At 41.7% G+C, this 15,945-nt stretch overlaps 1 protein-coding gene across 3 annotated transcripts in view; it reads right to left on the reverse strand.

Moving 5' to 3' along the window:
- LOC126297734 (epidermal growth factor receptor kinase substrate 8-like protein 2) overlaps nt 1-15,945 on the reverse strand; it is a 191,758-nt gene that overhangs the window by 99,484 nt on the left and 76,329 nt on the right. The window lies entirely within an intron of this gene.

Raw genomic sequence — 15,945 nt, forward strand, 5'->3', positions numbered from 1 at the left:
CCGAAAATTGTAGGAAATCACAAAAAATAAATTAATAGATTTTCATAGAACATAATCAGGGGCGTTAGCCATGGACTTCCGCAATTTCAGGTAACGACTGGTTGTTCATTTCATAATTGTGGGACACTGCTTGTAATTTATAATAGGTCCACTTTTGACAGTCATAGCTCCCCGGTATTTAAACTAGTTTTTTGCCACTTCTTATCCACCGAGGGGAGTGGTAAAGTGGGTAAGAGAATGCACTCTTCAGCGACATAAGTTAGGTTCAATGTTTCCACTGGTTTCTCACAGCCAGTTGAGGTGAATGCCAAAGCGATTGTATCAAAAACGCTGCGGCCGATTTCCCTACTCATTCTTGTCCAGCTAAGCTGGAGTTCTCTCCCTGACAAACTTTATATCGACGAGACGTTAACAACTTAGTTTCCTTACAAATTCTTACACAGAGATCAATCTAGTGAAGATACACTACCCAAATTAATAGCGGCAGATCTTGATTCAGAGACATGGTGCAGATTTAATCCGACAGATGTTACGATTGGACGGAAAGATGAAGTCCTCTAGTAGCTAAGTATATAAATTTCCATTTAACGATCGAATCAGCTTTACAAAGGGCCCCACACTATCCCATGAAAATACGCCCATGTCATTACCGAAGCATCTTACCGGCCGATGGCAAATGGGATCCATGGATGTAAGAGATCTGAGCCAAACCTTATCTCTGAACCAGACTTATTTTTCCCGTTATTTAGATTTCAGTGAGTACGTCCGACAGCTCAAGATCGTTGTTGGTAACAACGGCGTGCTGTTAACAAGGGCGTCTTGGTCGGTTCTGGGCTGTCATCAGCCATCGACGACAGAAGTCGCATCACTGACGGCATCGAGACGTCTTTCACGCGCTACTTATAGAATATGGATGTAGATTGGACAGTATCCCTCCTCCATCATCACAGGCGAAGCTGATTGAAAGTTAGATGTCGCGATTATTGTTCCAACGCTGTTTTCATGGTTCATAGACGTACGCCTGAAGTAGGTCTCTCGAAATTCTCGAAAATTTCCGAAATTAAATGTCCCTTTCGTACCTTTTCAATTACCTTTCCTCCTCCAATCTCCAGTAATTCTCGTCAACTAGCCACAATCGAGTTAGAATATGTTTTATAACACACGAAACAGGGCAGCTGAAGGAACTGATGACGTTCCGTTTATGTTCCTTCAAGTCACGTTACCTTATTCGATTATATCTACGTCTACATATGCTAGTTTTTCCCACAGGGTACTTACCGGTGCGTGGAGGCATGCACTTAATACCATTAACAGAAATAGCTTTTAACATTGTAATACATTTGGCGCAATGACACTATTACTGATCTCAGAGTCCTCCTCTGCCCTACGTTGGGCCTAAATAGGACTGCTGAGACGTATAATGAAACTGTGAGAAGTTATTGCTCCCATTAAGTTCTTACCAGTTTCGATTTCAAGTCAGAAATAAATAAGCTAGCACAACAGACACTCAAGGTACATCAAAAAGAATCATCCGATTTGGCACGTCTATATTTCTGAAACTAATAAACATATACAATGAATTTTGTTTTTTTATGAACGGGAAACTCAAAAAGTTTTTTTTCATACCTTTTCGTAGGTGTTCAATATGTCCCGCTTGAAATGCACGGCACATGTCAATGCGGTATTCAAATTGTTCCCACACTGCAGTGAGCATGTCTTGAGTTACCGCTTTCACAGTTGCTGTTACGCGATGTGTCAGTTCATTCATTGTTGTTGATAACGGAGGAACATAAACAGAGGCCGGCCGCGGTGGTCTCGCCGTTCTAGGCGCGCAGTCCGGAACCGTGGGACTGCTACGGTCGCAGATTCGAATCATGCCTCGGGCATGGATGTGTGTGATGTCCTTAGGTTAGTTAGGTTTAAGTAGTTCTAAGTTCTAGGGGACTAATGACCACAGCAGTTGAGTCCCATAGTGCTCAGAGCCATAAACAGAGTCTTTTATAAAGCCCCATAAGAAATAATCACATACAGTCAGCTCCGTTCACCTTGGACGTCAGTAATGTACGGCTGAACGATTCGGTCCAGTGCGACCGATCCATCATTCAGTAGTCATTTGATTTAAAAATTCCCGCACTTCCAGATGCCAGTGTGGCGGTGCCCCATCCTATTGGTAAATGAAGTCGTTCGAATCAGTCTCCAACTGAGGGAAATAAAGTTCTCAAGCATATCGAACTATGTTCTTCCTGTAACCTTTAACAGTATTCTCGGCTAAGAAAAATGGGCCATACACCTTTTCCCGTGAAACTGCACAAAACCCATCAAATTTTTGAGAGTCCCTCTCATGTTGTACAATTTCATGTGGTTGTTCCGCACCCCATATTCCCACATTATGACGTGTTGCCTTTCCATTTCAATGGACTGTTGCCTCGCCACTAAACACCTAAAGTGGAAGAAAACTACCATCCTCCATCCCGCAAAGAACGAAATTCCAGAACTCCACACTTCGTTGTTTGCCAGCTTCGCGAACACCTTGCAGTAGCTGAATTTTGGATGGTTTCACGTGTAAGCGTCGACGCAACACACGCCAGACGGACCTGGGGGCATGTTGAGCTGTGGAGCTGCACGGCGAACGGATTACTGCGGACTCCTTGTGAAACTATAGCGGATGCGTTCGACGTCTGTGTCAGACCTCGGCGACGGCCCGGCGATTTGCTTTCACACAAGCAACCTGTTTCTCGAAATTGTTCATGCCGTCGTCTAATGCTCAGTACTGTAGGAGCATGCACACCATACTTAGTACGGAAGTCACGCTGAGCAGTTATTACTGACCCGCACTGCGCTTTCTGTTGTCCCGACAACATTTTTACTAGAACTGAAGTGGGCGCACACTGTTGCTACCTAGCGGGAACCATGTAAAACTTGAGAGTTTGCTCTTTCCAAGAGTACGTTGTTCACGCACATATCTAAAATAAGATAATAGTTATGATTTTTTTTAATCGGATGATTCTTTTCGATAATCCCTGTATTTTATTTATTTGTATTTAGCATCAGCTGCCAATATTTACACCAGATTTTAAATATTTGCAAGTCTGTATTTCAAAAAAAGTTGTAACTCTGTCAAATCGAAGTACACAACTGCGAGGAAGATCCCTGAGTAAAACATGCTACGTAATTCCCACTTTGGATAACGCTGTTTGTGGAGAGTGCAGATGAAAGTCAGGCACGCGGCAGTTTCACATTTCACTTAGATAACCAAGTCAATTTCACAGATCTCCAGCGCCTGGAGAAAGGTAACTCACCCTTCTCCATTAAGCGGTAGCGCTGTAATGAAGCCTCCCAGTGAAGTCGCAGGCGGACCTCAGTAGCAGCTCGCCGCTCTACCTTCAGATCTGTCGGCCTCCATTTTACCTTTCCGCCGAGTCACTACATATCAACTTCCGAGGTCTCATGTCAAATGTACAGACAATTTCTTGAAAAGCAGACAGACTTCATTCAAGCCGAACTAATGGGGAACAACGATAACTGAGCTAAAGAATAAAATGTCATCATAGTACTTTAAATGCAACCTCGGCCGAAACTGCGGTACATGGGATGCTTTGTGTTGCTACTGCAACTAATTGCTTTATAACCTATTTATAAAAACCTTTTTTCCTTCGAGTAAACAAATTTCTAGTCACTGCAGGCTCATATGTCGATAGTGGGTATTTGCGGTTACTTAATGCTTTATATCAGTTTGAGATGGTCGGCGGTGAAAACAACTGGACTTAACAGATCCTGCCGTTTTATGCACATAAGAATCGAACAAAGAACTGCCTCAACTGAAATCTGTGATACCTGAGATAAACCAGAACACGTTGCCCACTATTAAATGGTTAAAACTCACCCATTTTATCTCCCTATCCCAAAAATATTTATATTACTCAAGACACCCACTCACTTAGCGTCTATATATCTGTACACATGAGATGATATTGGTGTAACTATGTATAATATCATTCGGCTACTGACTCCAACATGTCAGAGAACGTGAAATGGCAACGTGTCATAACTCAAAATTTGTCACTCTTGGCGCATATGCCGAGTGTTTGTACACAAGCTGTTAAAACAACTGACGCGTTATTAGCGTCGATGTGCAATGGACTATTTTCAAGTGCCACACCTACAACTTCAGGAATTACATGAAGTTTAAGTGGCAAATAACATCACATCTCTTTATTTATGTACGAATACATAAAGCTGTAGAATTTATATAGTTCCATCTATTTTCACCAGCGCCACGATCCCAGAGACTAGCTGCACGTGGTATAAAATATAAAAAGACTGTTATTACCCACTATCTGTGGATGAGTTTGTGGTGGCTCGAAAGCTAGCTACTATAAATGAGGTTCTTCAGAAGCATTGTAAATCGACTAGACTCAGTATCAAAACAAAACATGTGCTATCTGAATCACAGTCACGGGTTCAACGTCCATAAGAAATATGAGAAGTAGAGGAGTTTTTTTACGACAAAATTTTGTGTTTCGTTTACCCTTAATTAAGTGGTCCTACAGTTTCGAGTGAAAGATCTATTAAACGCGATATCTCCAATCTTATCTACCTCCGTGAGTAGATCATCTTGCGAATTATGGGTTGCAACAACAAAGTTGACAGCTTTCAATGATGTAAAACTAGAACTGACTTAAGACACAAAAGAATTACAGACATCAGCTTCGAATGGGCATTGATTTAAATCAACGTGGAAAGTTGAAAATTTGTCCCAGATTGGGATTCGAACCCATATATCTTGCTTACTAGGCAGATGCGCTGACTACTGCACCATCCGGACACATTAGTCATCGCAACTGCACGGACTACCCTCGCACGCCTCCCGTCGGACCCAGATTCTCAACTTACACACTACTAATGTAGTGCCCCTAGCCCATTATCCTCATTACTCGAGGCATTTCGCCGATTCACGTAAGAGTTCGAGGCTGGTGCGCATCCGCAATGAGGAGATCATGACCGTCCTCGCCATTATTATATTATGTGGTGTGTTACTGGCTTGTTTAGGAAGAAGAAAGGAAGAGAGGTAGCTTATGGTTTAACGTCCCGTCGTAGAAAAGAGAAGCGCATGATTTATTATTTCTGAAGGGAAGAGCTCTGATTTGTGAAAAGGAAATACTACTTGGATTTATCAGCGATGTAATACCTGCTGCATTACAAAAGCGGTATCACTCCTAAGAGTAGTCAGGTTTCTTCGCTCAAAATTTTCTGAAGATGTTTTCAATTTTCTTTTTGAGACGTGTAGGTATTTTCTCTACACCAGCCACACGAAACACTCAGCATAATCTGTCCTACTTAAATAATAAACTGAACGCTAGTTATGTTCATCCCCAAAATTCGTTTTAAATTGTATTCCAGCGAAGACTACAAACGTACTGGTCGCGAACTTCTTGTATTTCCAGCACAAGTTCTTGAACGAGAGAAACTCTTGAAACACTGTATGTTTGAAGTTGTATATCCAAGATCCAAGGTACGGCTGAGAAGTTCAGTAAATTGAACAAATATCTAAATGTGTAATCGTGCTCATATTTAGAAACATAGCATACACTACGCTGAAGCAAATTCGTATAATGCGGTCAGCTGAACGTAGATAATCTGAAACTAGTGTCGCACTGCTATGATGCAAACCACGTAGTGTTGTTGCAAACTGCGAACAACCATGACAAACGTGCAAGCGATGCTGATGCTAGTGAAGAGCGTAAAATGTGATTACGACTGGTTCAAAGTATTTCGTGGCAGAAAGGAAGCGATTGATGAGGCGAATATTTCCGGGTGATCCGTCAGTAAACATAATAATAGTCAACATGGACAAAGTACGACAGAAGCTAGCACAAAGTCGTCGAATGTGTGTAAATCAAAATCGGAGGAATTGAGAATAAGCAAGGACACAAAGTTAATGTCGTCATTCAAAACGATAACACCAAGAGGAAGGTCTGTACCTCCAACACACTATGTGAAGACCAGAAGGTAACCTGGTGATGCCTCTGCTACGTGAAGCGTGATGAGCAACTATTACGTTCGCAGTACACATTTTATCTGTATCATATTTCGATGGACATCAGACAACTTGTGACATCAATGGTTTGATCGATTCCATAAGAGTCCTCAATTGTCAGAGAATAAGGAAGATTTGGGTTTAATGTCCCGTCGTGAAGCTGGATCACAAGCTCGGACTGGACAGGGATGTAAAAGGAGATTAATTGGCCGTGTCTTTTTCGCGGGAACCATCCCTACGTTAGTCCTATACTATTTAGAGAAACTATTGAAAAATCTGTATCAGGATAGCTCAATGTTGATGTGAGCCCTAGTCCTCCCGAAGGCGAATCCACTTTCTTAACCATTGCGCCACCTTACTTACTGTCACTGACATTTGTAGTAGACCATCGATGTTGCCAAAATTGTAATCCAGCTAATGGAGATTTCTTTTCTTTAATATATTAGAAACCTAGTTGAATTGCTTGTGATGGCGATTACAAAGAAAAATGTTTCATAATGAGGACAGTTTCTTTTTCATAACAATGACGAAATAAAAGCTACTGCCACCAGTTGTTTATCATCAGGCGAAAATTTTCAATATCGACGTAAACGTGTCCCATGCTTCGATAAGTGTCTCTGCAATACAGCTAATTATACAGAAAAATAGCAAAAGCTATGTTGTTTCACGAGAAATTTTTTGAACACCGTATTGGAACTTAATTTGTGGATGACCCGTTTTATTTTGAGAAACAACGAAATTTCCATCAGTCCACATATATGAGCTGGTTAATGTATAACGGACACGCATGAGGCGTAGATGATAATTTTACGTTTCTTACTACTGAAAAATAATTACTTCTGAAATTAGAATAAATAAACTGAAATTTCGTTGTACGTAATAGCTTCGGATACAATAGTGAAAAATTTCAATACAGTTATCTCGAAAAAAAAAAACAAGACCGTAATTAAAAGTTATGAATGTCACCGGTTCATAAACGATGTGACCATCATCCATTTCATCTGACCATTTAGCGTAAACAGTGGCGTGGGAGTAGCAGCTCACAAAATAGTAATGCTCATGCTTGCATCCCGACTGTCAGTAAAGATGACATACAACTCTTCACTGGTCGGCACTAAGGGGAATTCAGGTTGCTAGTAAACAAATGGGGGACAAAACTTACAAACAACACCGAAACAGAACGATCACCTACGTAATACTGGAACTGTAAAAGAGTAGTGGAAGACATAAAATACAAAATTGTGTAAGCGAAAAAGCATAATTTAATAGAAGCTTCAATTATGGTTTTTAGAAGTGTATGAAATATAGCGCTAAACAGGAACAGGACTTAGTTCCACTTGCCATAATTCAGGACACTTTCAGCCAGTTGACGATGAATCTTTTACATCATGGTAGATCGATCGCCCTGTTAGAATTCAAGAGCTCACAATCTATCTAAGCTGGACCAGACTGGTCGCTCTATTAGCAAAATATGAAACAGTGCCCAGTGAAGCAATTTTCTGTGGGAAGTTATATAGTCTTAGGTAGTTTACTACAGGGGCATCGAAAGAAAGCCACTCTTGTGCTAAAACCGAGATCCTGAATGCAAAAGACGCGAAAAGTGTCCACAATGGGGCTACAAGAAGTGCACATACACTGTCATAATTATCGTTATCAATGAATGAGCAAATTGTGTCAGATCTTACAAGAAATGTGTAGAGTTATTCAGATGTTTACACCAGTAAGTGAGAAATACGTTAGCCATTGACCTTTCCGATTATGGATCTGATACTGAATCACTGCCGGCCAGAGTGGCCTAGCGGTTCTAGGTGCTACAGTCTCGAACCGCGCGACCGCTATAGTCGCAGGTTCGAATCCTGCCTCGGGCATGGATGTCTGTGATGTCCTTAGGTTAGTTAGGTTTAAGTAGTGCTAAGTTCCAGGGGACTGATGACCTCAGAAGATAAGTCCCATAGTACTCAGAGCCATCTGAACTGAATCACTTTTTGACCCAGCCACACAATGATCACACCACCTTCATAACAAACAATTTTTTTTGCAGCTGTGCGAAAGATTGCAAACGTTACCGGCCTTTCACAAATTTACACTTGGACGAGCACCAGACATGGATTTGTAGGTCTGTGCTGTAAATTAATAGAGATACGCTTAAATATTCCACATTGATTTCTGATGTTATAAAATAAGTCTCCGTACGCATCCGAGGAAGGACACTATAAAGGAGAATTTCATCAAGATTAAAATAATGGAAATGGAATACATTTTAAGTTTCAAATGTAAATTATGTCAGGGAAACGAAAAAACAATATATCTCTGTTTTTACATAACTTATTTGTATCCGACAAATTGAAAAGATATTCTGATACCACAGAATTATGCTGTTCGCTACATCACTGCATAAAATAATGTGACAAATTAGAAAATAAATACTTTATTAGGAACGTTCTACGAGGCAAGTGCCACACCAAGTAAATGATTCGTTCTGGGTGCAAACAAGAATGTTTCCACGTGTCGACTCTTACAAAGAAGAAAAAAGCAACCAGCCACTGCTAATAATGCTATTAATTACAAAAATAGCACCTTTATCCATTTCGAACCAACAGGTTCATCTTCGGAGGCCTTATCACGTTTACATTACATCTGTTGTTGGTTACATTGGTTCTTGGTTGTTTTTTCAACAACTAATGTACATAACAAATTCAGACATATTATAAAAATATATGTCTGTCTGTATGTGTGTATGTATGTTCCACAGCTCCTCCTAACCCGTGGACCAATTTGAACCAAACTTGGGACACATATCACTTATTGTATGGAAAGAATTTCTGAGGGGATAAGAAGCACGGACTTATCAACTTATCAAAGGGGTGGGGGTGAAAACGAAGTATAGCTCACGACAAGCGAATTCCCAGACATTATTCATCCAGAGAATGTGAGCACTTAGTGTCTTGCAATAAACTTTATACATAATTTCAAACGCTTAAGAAACTTTTTCTCGCTGACAATCCCCACAAAATTATGAAGGCAAAAACGTTTCTCGCCTACTACATTTCGCTGTTCATGCAGTCAAATTGCCGCATCAGGCATGACGTTTTAATTTACTGCGTCTTTACTACTAACTGTATTTGCGATACACTTTGCAGACAGTATTCACATATACTATCGAATGTACCTACAAAATTATGTAACTGTATGACAGATAGATCAGGAGGTATGACGTCACGAACAATGAGATGCGTGAAAAACTACCGCAACACGCATGACGTTTAAATTTATTTCTTCTTTGCTACTAACTCTACTCGCAACAAATTTCGCAGACAATATCTGCATATGTCGCTGAACGTGCCTACAAAACTATCTCGTTTTACAGCTCATAGTTCAGGAGACACGATGTCATAAACATTGGTTTAAGTAGAAATGAAACTGTGGGGCGAAATTCGCTAGAGATACAGGTTAAATACGTATACAAATATGCGTGAAATATATTAAATATATGTAACATGTGCGTATGCGGCCAAAGCGGCGGATAAAATAGCTCCTCCTAGCCCCTAGATCGACTTCAAGCAAACTTATACACATCTCACTTACTATCTGCAAAGAAATACGGTGGGAGCAAGAATGAACAACCTTCTATTGGGGTAAGGGTGATAATGGGGGGAGAGGGGGGAGCAGAGATGGACAGACAGCGATAGGGAAGGAGAAGAGGGGGACACAGATATGGGGAAGAAGATGGACAGAGAGAAAGAGGGGGGGAGGGGAAACGGACAGAGTAAGGTAAGAGTATATGAGATGGACGTAGATGGGGGGGGGGGGGAGGAGATTTGATTGAGAAAAGGGGAGGAGGTGGACAGAGAGAAGGGAGTAGATAGAGAGGATGAGAGGAGATAGAGGGTTGAGGAGCAGATAGAGGTGCTAGGATGAGACTGAGGGGAAGGAGGAGAAGGACAGAGGGAGGAGGAGGGACAGAAGAAGGGGAGCAGATGGATAGGAAGAGTGGGGAGGAGCAGACTGACAAATAGGGGGCAGTAGCAGATGTGCAGAGAAAGGAGCAGGAGGAGCTGGGCAGAGAGTGGGAGTGAAGGAGGTGGACAGAGAAAGGGGAAGGAGATGAACAGAGGGGTGTGGGAGGAGGAGACGGCAGAGAGAGTGGGAAGGAGGAGAGGGACAAATAGAATTAGAAGTAATAAATACATGGGCATTGCCAGCTACTCAGGTAGTGTACTGTAATAGTGAACATAAACATAAACCTAAACGTGAACCTGTCGGTTCGAAACTGGTAACGGCGCTACATATGTAAATATATAGCATTATTAACTGTGGCTGGTTACTGTTTCCTTCCTTGAAAGAATCAACTTGTTAGGTGTAAAAAACCACATTCTTAAAAATGAGCAACTACGTTTTATTTGTAATAATACAAGTACAAAAATACAGTACTAGGTTTTTAACTAGTAGAACTGTAGTCAATAAACACCACTCGTCATATCTTTTAAATTTTCTCATATCTTTTAAATTTTCTCATATCTTTTAAATTTCTCATACCTTTTAAATTTTGGTACCCCAGAGTGAAGCACAGATTGGCACAAAGACCATACGCCATCTATTAACGCATATTTGAAAGACTTTCTCCATTGTTTGGTACATGGATAGAGTCAAGGGACATGCAACAGAGTACCGAGAACACAACAGCACTGAAAACGCATTTCTTTAAAAAATTGGCATTTACAATGTTTTCCATTTCCACTCTTCATTTAGTACCAACCGCCGCCCTATTTATTGGATTAGTTATTGAGTAACAAACCTAAAACAAAAATTAATGTTATTTGTCACTCTAGGGCAATTTTCAACCACGCTTTCGAATATTAATGAAATAGAAGTTCATGTGAGGCGACGGTCCGGAACCGCGCGACCGCTACGATCACAGGTTCGAATGCTGCCTCGGGCATGGATGTGTGTGATGTCCTTAAGTTAGTTAAGTTTAAGTAGTTCTACGTTCTAGGGGACTGATGACCTCAGATGTTAAGTCCCATAGTGCTCAGAGCCATTTGATTTTTTGAGGCGACGATGTAAAATGGGCTAATGATGCCACATTGGCACTAAATCTCACCACAATTTTGTCCAACGTAGACGTGTCACAGAATGGGATGGTTATCATACCCGCTCTTACCCACATTTCACTCTTCTTTTGACGCCTCTGCGTTGGAAGTTATAATAACGACACCTACCGTTGAAATAACGCGGTTTTCAGAGGGTGGCCAAGAAAAACATTTCAGACAAACCGCCGCTCAGAATCGACCCGAAAAGCCGTCACGAGGTGGCATAAAGGGCGTCAATGAAAACACCCATTCCCTTGGAGTGCTGATACCCACACATTTCGCGGTCTAAAACGACAGCTGGCAGTGGTCAGTGCTATGAGCAACAGGACGACGTTCTAGACAACATTCGACACTGCTGCCACATCGCAATTTTTGCTCTGGTATACAGTATGGACCGTGCAAAATTATTCGAAGAAATCTGAACGGCCGACTGGTGTGGCCGTGCGGTTCTAGGCGCTTCAGTCTGGAACCGCGTGACCGCTACGGTCGCAGGTTCGAATCCTGCCTCGGGCATGGATGTGTCTGATGTCCTTAGGTTAGTTATGTTTAAGTAGTTCTAAGTTCTAGAGGACAGATGACCACAGATGTTAAGTCCCGTAGTGCTCAGAGCCATTTGAACGAGTTTTTTTTTTTTTTTTGTTTTCGTGCCCTCCTGTGGCGTCATCACGGGGGTGGAGCAGCATTGGCCATATGTGAATACAAGGGAAAGGGTCCCTATAATACCCAGAGTTCGGCAAACTCTCGATGCCACCCACTCAAATTTCTTGAGCACTTTCAAAATGAACCTGCGTTGAAATGGGAGACAGTTACGGGGCTTCGAAAACGTTATACTTCTCTGTGCAGCGTATCTTTGAGGTAAATACACATAAAGACGGACCACGGAGGACTTATCCGAATGGGACGGTAATCGGTAGATGTGATGTACATGTACAGACAAAATAATTTTTACTATTTCCGAAAATTGGATGATTTATTCAAGAGAAAGAGCTCCACAAACTGAGCAATTCAATAGCATAACACGTTGGTCTACCTCCAAGTAGTTATTGGACTTCGCATTGATTGATAGAGTTGTTGGATGACCCCTGAGGGATAGCGAGTCAAAATCTGTCCAACTGGCGAGTTATATCGTCAAAATCCCGAGCTGGTTGGAGGGCCCTATCTATAACGCTCCAGACGTTCTCAGTTGGGGAGAGATCCGGCGGTTGCGCGGGATGCGCCCAGCGTTCTTAGGCGCTGCAGTCATGGACTGTGCGGCTGGTCCCGACGGAGGTTAGAGTCCTCCCTCGGGCATGGGTGTGTGTGTTTGTCCTTAGGATAGTTTAGGTTAAGTAGTGTGTAAACTTAGGGACAGATGACCTTAGCAGTTAAGTCCCATAAGATTTCACACATATTTGAACATTTTTTGAATAGATATCCGGCGACCTTGATGGCCAATCTAGAGTTTGGCAAGCACGAAGACAAGCAGCAGAAACCCTTGCATTGTGCGAGCGGGCATTATCTTGCTCAAATTTAAGCCCAGGATAGCTTGCCATGAATGGCAACAGAACGGGGCGTAGAGTATCATCGACGTAACGCTGTGCTGTAAGGGAATCGCGGATGACAACTGAAGGGGTCTGCTATAAAAAGAAACGGCGCCCCAGATAATCACTCCTGGTTGTCGGGCCGTATGGCGGGCGATAGTCAGGATGGCATCCCACCGTTATCCGGGGCGTCTCTAGAAACGCTTTCCACTTGGAATCTCCAGCTTTTCTGAAATTATAATAATTTGTTTGTCTGTATTGATTGTATATTCCCTTAGCTGTGGCCTCATATATACGGCTGCACCTTATGGCAATGTTCTTTATCTTCGAAGATCCCTCTCAGAGGTAATTTCAGACTGCTGTTTCTTGTAACTGCCGTTCTCGTACTGTTAACTTTCGCAAGCCACTATAATCTCATACGTGCTTTCCCTTAATATATAATAAGAGGATTTCTGATTAATGCCTCACTGGAAATGTACTACTTAATGCTGTGTTCTTTTCACGACGTAATTAAAGGTGAAGCTGTCATCAACCAGAAAGTCGGTTTGAAAACTGCTTCATTAGGTACGATCCTATTGAAGGTCGTATGCCCCTACTTCCTCCGACATCAGATGACTTACCCAGCCAGTTAAAGTGGTACCTCTAACCCACGGTGCAACTTGGCATTTTGAAAAATCATTGCCAGTGGTGAAAAGAGTAATAAGCTAGAGAAAAACATCCTAGGATTGACTGAGGACTCAATCCCGGACGTTAAGATTTGTAGTCCAGCACCCACCTATAACGTTTCTAAACTGTACTGTGAAGCACCTAACAGCAAAAGACTTTGATAATGGTTGCTCGTTTAGTTACACTAATTTCTCGGAAAAATCCTTTTCTCTTATTATCACCCTCTGCACAAGCCCTAGGGTCAACCAGCAACCAGATACCACTAGAACAAACTTCAGCGAAACAATGAAAGTAGTCATTCAAATATCAGTTTTGATAACAAAAATTCCTACTTTTTAACGAGTTTCTTGATTCCCTGGTTAAGAGTTTCGCAAGTAAGATGTGTGGAAAAAACACACACGAAAACCTTAATCCGTAGGAGATTAACAAAATACAATGCCTTGACCATCAGACGTCTTGTCGAATACCATATATAATGTCGAGCGTCTTTTTGCGTGACTCAAATGAAAACACATTTACATGTCAGTGTAAGGCGCCTGCGCGATATCAGTAGCATATGACGCGTTATGCCGAAGCGTTGGAGCGCCGTCGCCTTAACAAAGCTTACCGATGATTAACAGCAGCTGCGTTTGAAGGTTGCTTGATAACGCTGTGACACTCTTATCGCTACTGCTACGATTGTCACGTAGAATTCGATAAAATGCCATAAGCTATTGTCGTAAAGTTAAACTTATCTCTAGGCGCTGGAACTCGAAATTCCGGCCGAAGTGGCCGAGCGGCTCTAGGCGCTACATTCTGGAACCGCGCGACCACTGCGGTCGCAGGTTCAAATCCTGCCTCGGGCATGGATGTGTGTGATGTCCTTAGGTTAGTTAGGGTTAAGTAGTTCTAAGTACTAGGGGACTTATGACCTCAACAGTTAAGTCCCATAGTGCTCAGAGCCATTTGAACCATTTTGAACTCGAAATGCAGAGTAAACATTATTCTAATGTCCCATAATCCACAACACTGTTCGTCATACATTGTTTCCAAGCCTTTATTGTTAGCAGTTTTTTTTTTTTTTACTGCGATATTCCGAAACTATAATGGCACCATGATCAGAAAACACCAGCGTGTCATTTAGTAAACGATAATACATAATTTTATGCTGTTTTCTTCTTTTTTCTAGAACTAACGACGACGGTATTTCATTTCTCAGTCGTCATTGATTTTATACTTGATTTTACTCTGTTTCCTCGAGAAGAAGCGCTACAATGATCTGCCAGTGACGTGAGAGCGTAAAAACAGTTGTTAAGGTGTGATGTAGCTCGACTGAAATTCCCTTGCTCGAAACATCTTCCTAGAACGATCTCAGTCTGATGTTACGGTATTACCTGATTTCAAGAATGACCTAAAGTCTATGTTGACAATGGACGGCAGAACGAGAGGGTAGACATTAATAATCATGACGCCCGTTATCAACCTATTTAGAAATTAACAACCATGTTCTGTGACAGTAACACTTTAATTTCCTCCACTCTGCGTTTCGAAGGTTACGCCATCATCATCAGCAGGATAGCATGACCATCGAAACCAGTAATTAAAGTGAATGAAGTTTAGCCTACAACATAACATTATTGTTATCTGTTGATTATTAATTATTCCTAAAAAAGCTCTCCGTTATGGGCGATGCAATATTTGTTCAATGTAGATAGCCAGTCCGTCGTTATTATTATTATTTGCATACATTTTTACACAGACAGATTTATTTCGTATGAGAGACAGAGGACAGTTATTATTCAGCACTGCAGAACGGTTGAATTACGCCATTTATACGTATCCAGTTTCCTCACTTTTGTCACCCATCAAATGCCTATGAGACAGGCTGAGAGTTCCGTGCCACATGTTCAGCGGTATTGCTGGAGATACCACGGTCAAAATGCCTTCTAATAAGGAACGCTAATCTGATCTAATTTGTAACCAAGTAGAATCAGACCGTGCATTTTCAAACTACACGAGAAAATAAACTGTAATTCAGCAAGCGCTGACGACCAAACATTCAAAGACTAATACGATGTTGCGGTGCTGCGCTACCTCCATTATTCGAGTTTATAATCAACCCAAATACGTGACAGTTGCAGTTTTGCTTCATCAATAACAGTTTTGCGAAAAACTGGATGTGCATTAAAAATAACACGATATTTTAAAATCATTCATAAATATGGGCATCACATCAACAGGCATTGGCGTTGTTACCACGAGGGGTGGAAGCAGCCAAATAGCGAAGGTCTTCCTTCGTCCGCGAACAATGGCACATTCTTTGACGAAATGTGTTATGTCATAAATGAGCAGGATGAGTTTAAGTGACTCTGATGTGAATGCGTTGTGCTTCAGCATCGTGTTTGTTTTGTTGACCACCAAACAAAAAGAAAAAACGGAGATGGTGAAATCAGGTGCCAATACACAACCTGCTCCTTATGATTAGCATCAAGGGGACCACCAAGCCTACAGTCCTCATCCGACGGGCGGATCACCAACAGCATTACACGGCCTCACATCTTGAAACCCTACAGGGAGACATGGAATTTAACCTAGGATATTGGGGCACTGCCTTGTGATCAGGAACTGCCTGCAAACACCTACGCCCCCTAAA

Source organism: Schistocerca gregaria, chromosome X (assembly GCF_023897955.1).
Source record: "Schistocerca gregaria isolate iqSchGreg1 chromosome X, iqSchGreg1.2, whole genome shotgun sequence".
In the NCBI taxonomy this organism is placed as follows: Eukaryota; Metazoa; Arthropoda; class Insecta; order Orthoptera; family Acrididae; genus Schistocerca; species Schistocerca gregaria.